This window comes from Telopea speciosissima, chromosome 4 (genome assembly GCF_018873765.1).
Source record: "Telopea speciosissima isolate NSW1024214 ecotype Mountain lineage chromosome 4, Tspe_v1, whole genome shotgun sequence".
NCBI classification, from domain to species: Eukaryota; Viridiplantae; Streptophyta; class Magnoliopsida; order Proteales; family Proteaceae; genus Telopea; species Telopea speciosissima.
The window spans coordinates 45,389,184-45,396,159 of NC_057919.1; the positions used below are offsets into that span (position 1 = coordinate 45,389,184).

At 35.3% G+C, this 6,976-nt stretch overlaps 1 non-coding gene across 1 annotated transcript; it reads left to right on the forward strand.

Moving 5' to 3' along the window:
- Nucleotides 1-399: 399 nt before the first annotated feature.
- Nucleotides 400-482, forward strand: TRNAL-UAA. Its single transcript has one exon. It is a non-coding gene; the product is annotated as a tRNA-Leu (tRNA).
- The last annotated feature ends 6,494 nt before the right edge of the window (nucleotides 483-6,976 follow it).

Here is a 6,976-nt window from a genome sequence, read left to right on the forward strand (position 1 = left end):
TCCCCAAATCGTTTGGGGAAGATGAGTAGTTGCAGTTTTTTTTTTTTTTTTTATTGGTAAGGGTAATTTTGTCATTTCATCCCATGTTTTTAACACTGTTAGTCATAAACTGACGGAATAGGCTTATTTGTTACTGTTTGCAAACCTTAGGGCGGTATGCAGAATTTTCCAAAACTGGGGGGTAAAAATATCCTTTCATCAAACCTCAGGGGTGATATATGTAAATTTCCCTTAAAATTTATAATTGTACTAACTTTTTGCTGAGGATTGGTCCTCATTCCTCCTCAACAAGGAATGCGGATTCAGCTTCAGGCCATCTATCAATAGCCTTTCAAAATATGTGAAAATTGGAAAGAATCATGAGTATTAAGCAATTTTGAGTAATAAATATCTCGTCCAGCTGGTTTGCCCGAGAGGTTAAGGGGGAAGACTTAAGATCTTCTGCACATAAGTGCGCATGGGTTCGAACCCCATAGCCAGCAATAACTATGAAAAAAATAATTGTTGCAACTTTTTAATAAAACATAATCTATGCCTTTTGTTTTTTCCATTTTGTTTCTCCTAGCGATCTTTTTCTATGTATTTTTCGACGAGTAGAATTTTTATCAGTTGATTGTTTTTAGGCTACGTTTGGATGTCAAGAAAAGAAAAAATTTCAAAAATGAGATTTTTTCAAGAAAAAATTTCAAAAATAAGATAACACACAAAATAATCATTACATTATGATGATTTTTATCTCATTATATTTTTTCTTTAGCTAGCCTAAATTTCCATTGGCTTTTTGTCTCCCTTCCTCCTCTTGTATATTTTCACAAGACTCAACGCATTGATGAAATTAAAAACTGGAAAAATAATAGATTGAAGTTTAATAATAAACAAAAGAACAAATTACATACATCCCCCCTTAGTTTGAAACAATATCAAAACACCCTCTCTAATTTTATTATTTCAAAAAACCCTTTAATGATTCATGGTATTAATAAACTGTTAGTTTTATAAATAAAAAGACCATTTTACCCTTTTAATTCAGTGACCTATTTTAAATCTCCCTTCACTGATGTACTTTTATAGTTTTACCCTAATGTCACAAAACCCAAATCTTAATGTATTTTTACCCTTTTACCCTTAAATTACAAAACCCTCTTTCTTCTCCGAAAACTCCACTGTCCTCTCCGGCGATCTGCGAGGGAGGAGCTCTCTAAAGGTAATGGGCACGAAGACGAAAGTAGATTTCTGCATGCATTGCCGCTCCAACCTCTGGATTTCTGCTTGTTCTCATCTCCGTGCTCTGGGATTTTACCCATCAAGCTGGAAAGCTCTAAAGGTAACTCGCCGGAGAGGTTCCACCTGCTGAAATCCAGAACCCTGAGAAGCCATTACCACTCATATTCAGAACCAGCAGACCCTTCACGTCTCCAATGTTGGAAGGAATTTCACCAGATAATCTATAGTCATTCAAGTTCAAAATAGTTAGATTTCTCAACCATATCAGCTCTTTTGGCACGTTCCCTGTGGAGTTATTACGCTGGACTGAGACCTGAGAAGGAGTTTTCCCAAGAGACTGACTTATTTTACCCTTTTAGTTCAGTGATCATTTTACCCTTTCTGAGCCATATACACAACCAAAAAGCAGAGAATGGAATTAGGGTGTTTACCAGATTCGGCTTTGTGAAATCAAGTGTTAGGGTTTGGGTTTGGGTTTGGTTTTAGCTTTGGGGTTGTGGTTGAATGACTGTAATCGGAGTTCGAATCCGAGTTGGGTGTGTATTTAAGTTTAGGGTTTGAGACTGATGCAGAGCCGAGGAAGAAGAACAAGAAAAGGAAGGAGAAGGTCCTCGGCGAAATCGAGCATGGCCTGTTCGATTCAGAAGCATGGCCATCCCTTCAAAATACAAATTTCTTTAAAAATGAAAGAAAGTTTCCTTAAAAAGAGTGAAAAGAGAAAGGTGGAGAGAAAAAAGAGTACCAGTGTCTGCAACACTAGCAATCTTAGAAGGTGGGCTATGGCTGTCCATTCTTACAGTTGCAGAGGCATTGTTTAAGTTTAAAATCGGAAGCATCTTCAATTTTCTCTCTTGAAAATATATGAGATCTAAAACTGTGCATCACCATGGAACAGTGTACGGTTTGGGGATTTCTACTAGCAGCACCACCACTGGCTTTGATTCTCCTATGCGTAGTTTGCCCGGATAAAAAATGGATAAGTTAAGAAAATGAAAATAGAACGTTATTTAAGGGAGAAGGGTACATAAAGGTAAAATGTTTTGAAAAGTTTAGTTACAATTAATTACACTTGACGATAGAGATTTATTTGTAAATTGTCTACAAATTCAGGGGGTGTATATAAATAATCAAACTAGAAAGATATTTTGTTATTATTTCAAACTACAAGAAGAGTGCATGTAATTTGCTCTAAACAAAATGAATGAGAATAAAAAATATGAGAGAGAGAAGAGAAGGGCGATTTGAAGATTAGATTATCGATTACTATCTTGCCAAGTGTGACATAACCAGCGTACAAGGACAGCAACTTGTTGTCTTCGTACAAAGACTAGATCTGGGCTCCCCCTACTCTTGTTTTTTCCCTTGCTTTTTGGTTCCACTACGATCTTTTTCTATGTATTTTTCAACAAGTAGATTTTTTAAAGTTGAATGCTTTTAGAAAGATATTTTGTTATTATTTCAAACTACAGGAGGGGTGCATGTAATTTGCTCTAAACAAAATGAATGAGAGTAAAAAATATGAGAGAGAGAAGAGAAGGGCGATCTGAAGATTAGATTACCGATTACTATCTTGCCAAGTGTGACATAACCAGCGTACAAGGACAACAACTTGTTGTCTTCGTACAAAGACTAGATCTGGGCTCCCCCTACTCTTTTTTTTCTCTTGCTTTTTGGTTCCACTAGCGATCTTTTTCTATGTATTTTTCAACAAGTAGAATTTTTAAAGTTGATTACTTTTAGACTATGTATGTTTGGATGTCAAGAAAAGAAAAAAAAATTCAAAAAATTTTGAATTTAAAGAAGGGGAAAAGTTTTATGCACGATCGTGTATAAGAAGAATCTTTTACACTGATTTTTAGTAACCGTGAGATTAAAGTGTTTTAATCTGAACCGTTCAAAGATAAAGTAATGATAGATACTTCTCCTATACGATTACCTTTCAGTTACTTTTTCAAATACGTGTAAAAGACTTTTGTATTTATCAACAATGATTAAAAAATAAAATCAAACAATTTTCTTTTGTTTTGTTCTCTGCAACTCCCTTTTTCAATTACCTTCTCTCTTCAAACAACTTCCTTTTGTTTCGTTCTCTGCAACTCCCTTTTTCAAATACGTTCTCTTCCATAGAACACACTCCCTTCTTCAAACATTGGTTTCGAAATTGTATTAATATTCTAACATTTTATGTTATTAATCTTCTTACGATTAGAACTTCAGAAGAAACTAGTGGATAAAAAGATCGTCAGTCGGATATTACTTAAATGTTCAAATCCAAGTGAAGGCATACACAATTCTTTCGCAATTATTTTTGATTTATCACAAAGATGCGGGAAGCTATAACCCTCCACTTTGAGTTCTAAGAGTGCTTACCTCATTACCAGCTAATAAAATAGGCTAGAAATCTACTGATGCAATTGTTTTTGCCCAAGCAGAAGAATACATCTGGAGATGACAGCCTCACACAACATAAATAATTTTTGTTTGATTATAAGTCACTCTAATCATCATAAAAAAGGGGGAGGGGGAATCTATTAAACAATTCAAAATCTGAAAAATTCACTTCAATTACTGAAGCAGGTATGGAATTATATGCTAAGATTCTGAACATCCATCAAAATTAAATTTTTTATTTTTTTGCCAAGATTAATTCAGAATCAAGGCTCCTGCTTTAATTATTTCTATCAATTAGGAAGAAGACGAGGGCAAAGAGAAACAAATCCAAAGTTCTGCTTAAAGCCCTAAACAATAGAGACCATAATAAAGTGATTTCCACAATGGATCCAAATAGTTTTCGTCTGATCGATAATTGCAGAGAACTTGAAGTTAGTAGGAGATAGAGTATCCAGACTAATGGTGGGATGATAGAAAAAGGGTGAAAAGATTCAACAATTCTACGGAAGAGAGAACGCATTCGAAAAAGGGAGTTGCAGAGAACGAGGAAGTTGTTTGGAAAGAGAAGGTATTTGAAAAAGAGAGTTGCAGAGAAAGAAACAAAAGAAAGTTGTTTTGTTTTTGTTTTTTTTTTAATCTTTGTTTTTTGGGATTTTAATCATTGTTGACAAATACAAAACTCTTTTACATGTATTTGAAAAAGTAACGGAAAGGTAACCGTATAGGAGAAGTATCTACCATTACTTTATCCTTGGATGGTTCATATTAAAACACTTTAATCTGACTGTTACTAAAAACCGGTGTCAAAGATTCCTCTTATACACGATCGTACATGAAAACCAAGTCCTTTAAAGAAAGAGATAGACACAAAATAATCATGATTTTTATCTCATTATATATATTTTTTTCTTTTCTTGCCATCCAAACTAGCCTAAATTTTGGTTGGCGCTTTTCCCTCCCTTCTTCCTCTTGTATATTTTCACAAGACTCAACTCATTGAAGGAATTAAAAAATTGAAAAAAAAAAAAAATAGATTGCAGCTGAACAAGAAACAAAACAAACGGAAATAACAAGTATGAGAGAGAGAAGAGAAGGGCGGTTTGAAGATTAGGTTACCGGTTACTATGGGCCCGCTTGATAACCTTACCAGGTGTTTCTGTTTTGAAAATGTGCTGGGAAACATCAAAACATTTTTTTGTTTCCTAACACAGTTTTTTTTCATTTTCTTTGTTGAGAAACCGTTTTTTACCCGCTTGGTAAACCTGTTCTGGAAACGTTTCCAGAAGACAATTGGAACATCATTGGTGCTTGATAAAATCTATTTCTGGGAACATGTAATGTGACCAAATTTAATAATATTCATAGTGCACATCCAAGTAAATTCATGCTCAATAAATATATCCATAGTACACATCCATACTAAATTGGATTGGATACAAGTAGAATTCAACCATAACTGGTAATATCATATTAGTTCAACAGTATGAATCCTGATGGATTTGAACCATCATACCCTGGATGATTCCCAGGTGCTCTACCATTTTGAGCTAAGGACTCACCTTAAAAAAAACATGTTACATCTCAATCAACATCTCCACCTAACTCAGCCTCGTTCAGGGTGACACCGTCATCCAATCATTAAGTGGTTCTTTGTAACCAGCCCTATTAACTTCTCAGGGATTGTGGTTACCCCATCATCTATCTACTATAAGCTATCACTACTTGTTCAGTCACTCGCCATTAAATCACAAATAAATTACAACCGAACATAAATCCCTCCATGGTACACGTAAAAAGAATCTGTTCCCCATTAATGGATGAATTTCACTATGGCATTGTTGCAAAGAACTGGGATTGAGCCCCACCTTCACCTTAATACCCATAAAAATATATTAAAAAAACTATGGCTTGGGCAAAACTTAAAGATGTACGCTGTAGTGTCACCCAAACAACAATACAATTGAAGGACTACAGTAACTTATATCTCTACATTATTTTGGAGGTAAATATTTCAGTTAATGATCAAGAAAAAATTATATAAAGCAGATGATTAAATAGCAAACAGTGTGAAGTTGAACCGACCAGCAAGTATAAGGGTTAATTCTGTGAGAGATTGAATGGTTATTCAATCCAGATGATTAAATATTAAGCAGCATCAAACGGTGTGAAGTTGAGCAAGTATCTGGATTGAAAAGCCCTTCAACATGTAATAAGTCACTTGGTCAGTTTGAGGTTGCAGCTTGAGTTTTATCTCTTTCTTCTTCTCTTCTCTAAATACTAACCTTTGATTGTTAAACCTACGATATCTTTTAGGAGACCAACCATAAAAATCAAAAAAGGCCAAAACTCTCTTCCCCCCCCCCCCCCCCCAACCCCCAAGGGAAAAAAAAAACTCAGCTACCCACTTTGTCCTTCAATATAAATCTATTCCACTTGCAAAATCTAAACTGAACCTTCATCCAGAACGTACCTTCATCCTATAATCAAAACCCTTAATTCCAATGCCATTACATTTTCAACCTTAAACGTACCACTCTGCTACAGATAAAATCCACCATTCAGAACTTAAAAAGGTTGGGGGGGCAGGGGGTTGGTGTGTGGGGAGGGGAGGAGGGGGGGGCAGGGGGTTAGTGATTTCTTGGTACAGCAAAAGAGTAAACTCTCTAGAGTATCATATAGTCAACATTTTAATAGTTCTTTATAAGGGAGCCCCACTTCAGCCACATGGACTGGTGAGATGGTCATTTAGACTACCTGACCTGTTGGACAAACTATTGAACAGCAAAGACACAGGACAGAATCACAGTGAGTAAAAGTTAAGTAGAAACAAACCAGAATATGATTCAATCAAAACTGAACATCTAACACTTGGAAACTGACCAGTTTGATCCAATGGTTGGATTAGTCAAACTTAATGATGAACAGAATTAGTGACTAGAAAAAACAGAATTTGGAAACTGAAATGAAACTGAGATAACTCACAAACCAGAGGTCAGATGGAACTCAAGTTCTGGTTCAAGAAAGATCCTATAGAGTAGAATAACTTCTCAACGTTTGGGCTATATCTGATGGTTGGATTGAAAGAAACAATATAACAAACTTTCAGTTAGAATATGTTAAAAATCAGAAATCATAGGAAGGAAAACAGAGTAGAGTCCTGCAGAAAAACTGATTTAACCTTACCAGAAACAGTTCACTTTCCTTTAACACAAGGGTCATAATTGTCTCTAGAGGGGAGAAAGAAGCTCCATGGATACAGCTTCACTTTCCTTTAACACAAAGGTCATAATTGTCTCTATGGCAGAGAAGACACTTTCTGGATGATCATCCCTTATGGTTTTCAAGAAATGTCGGAACATCT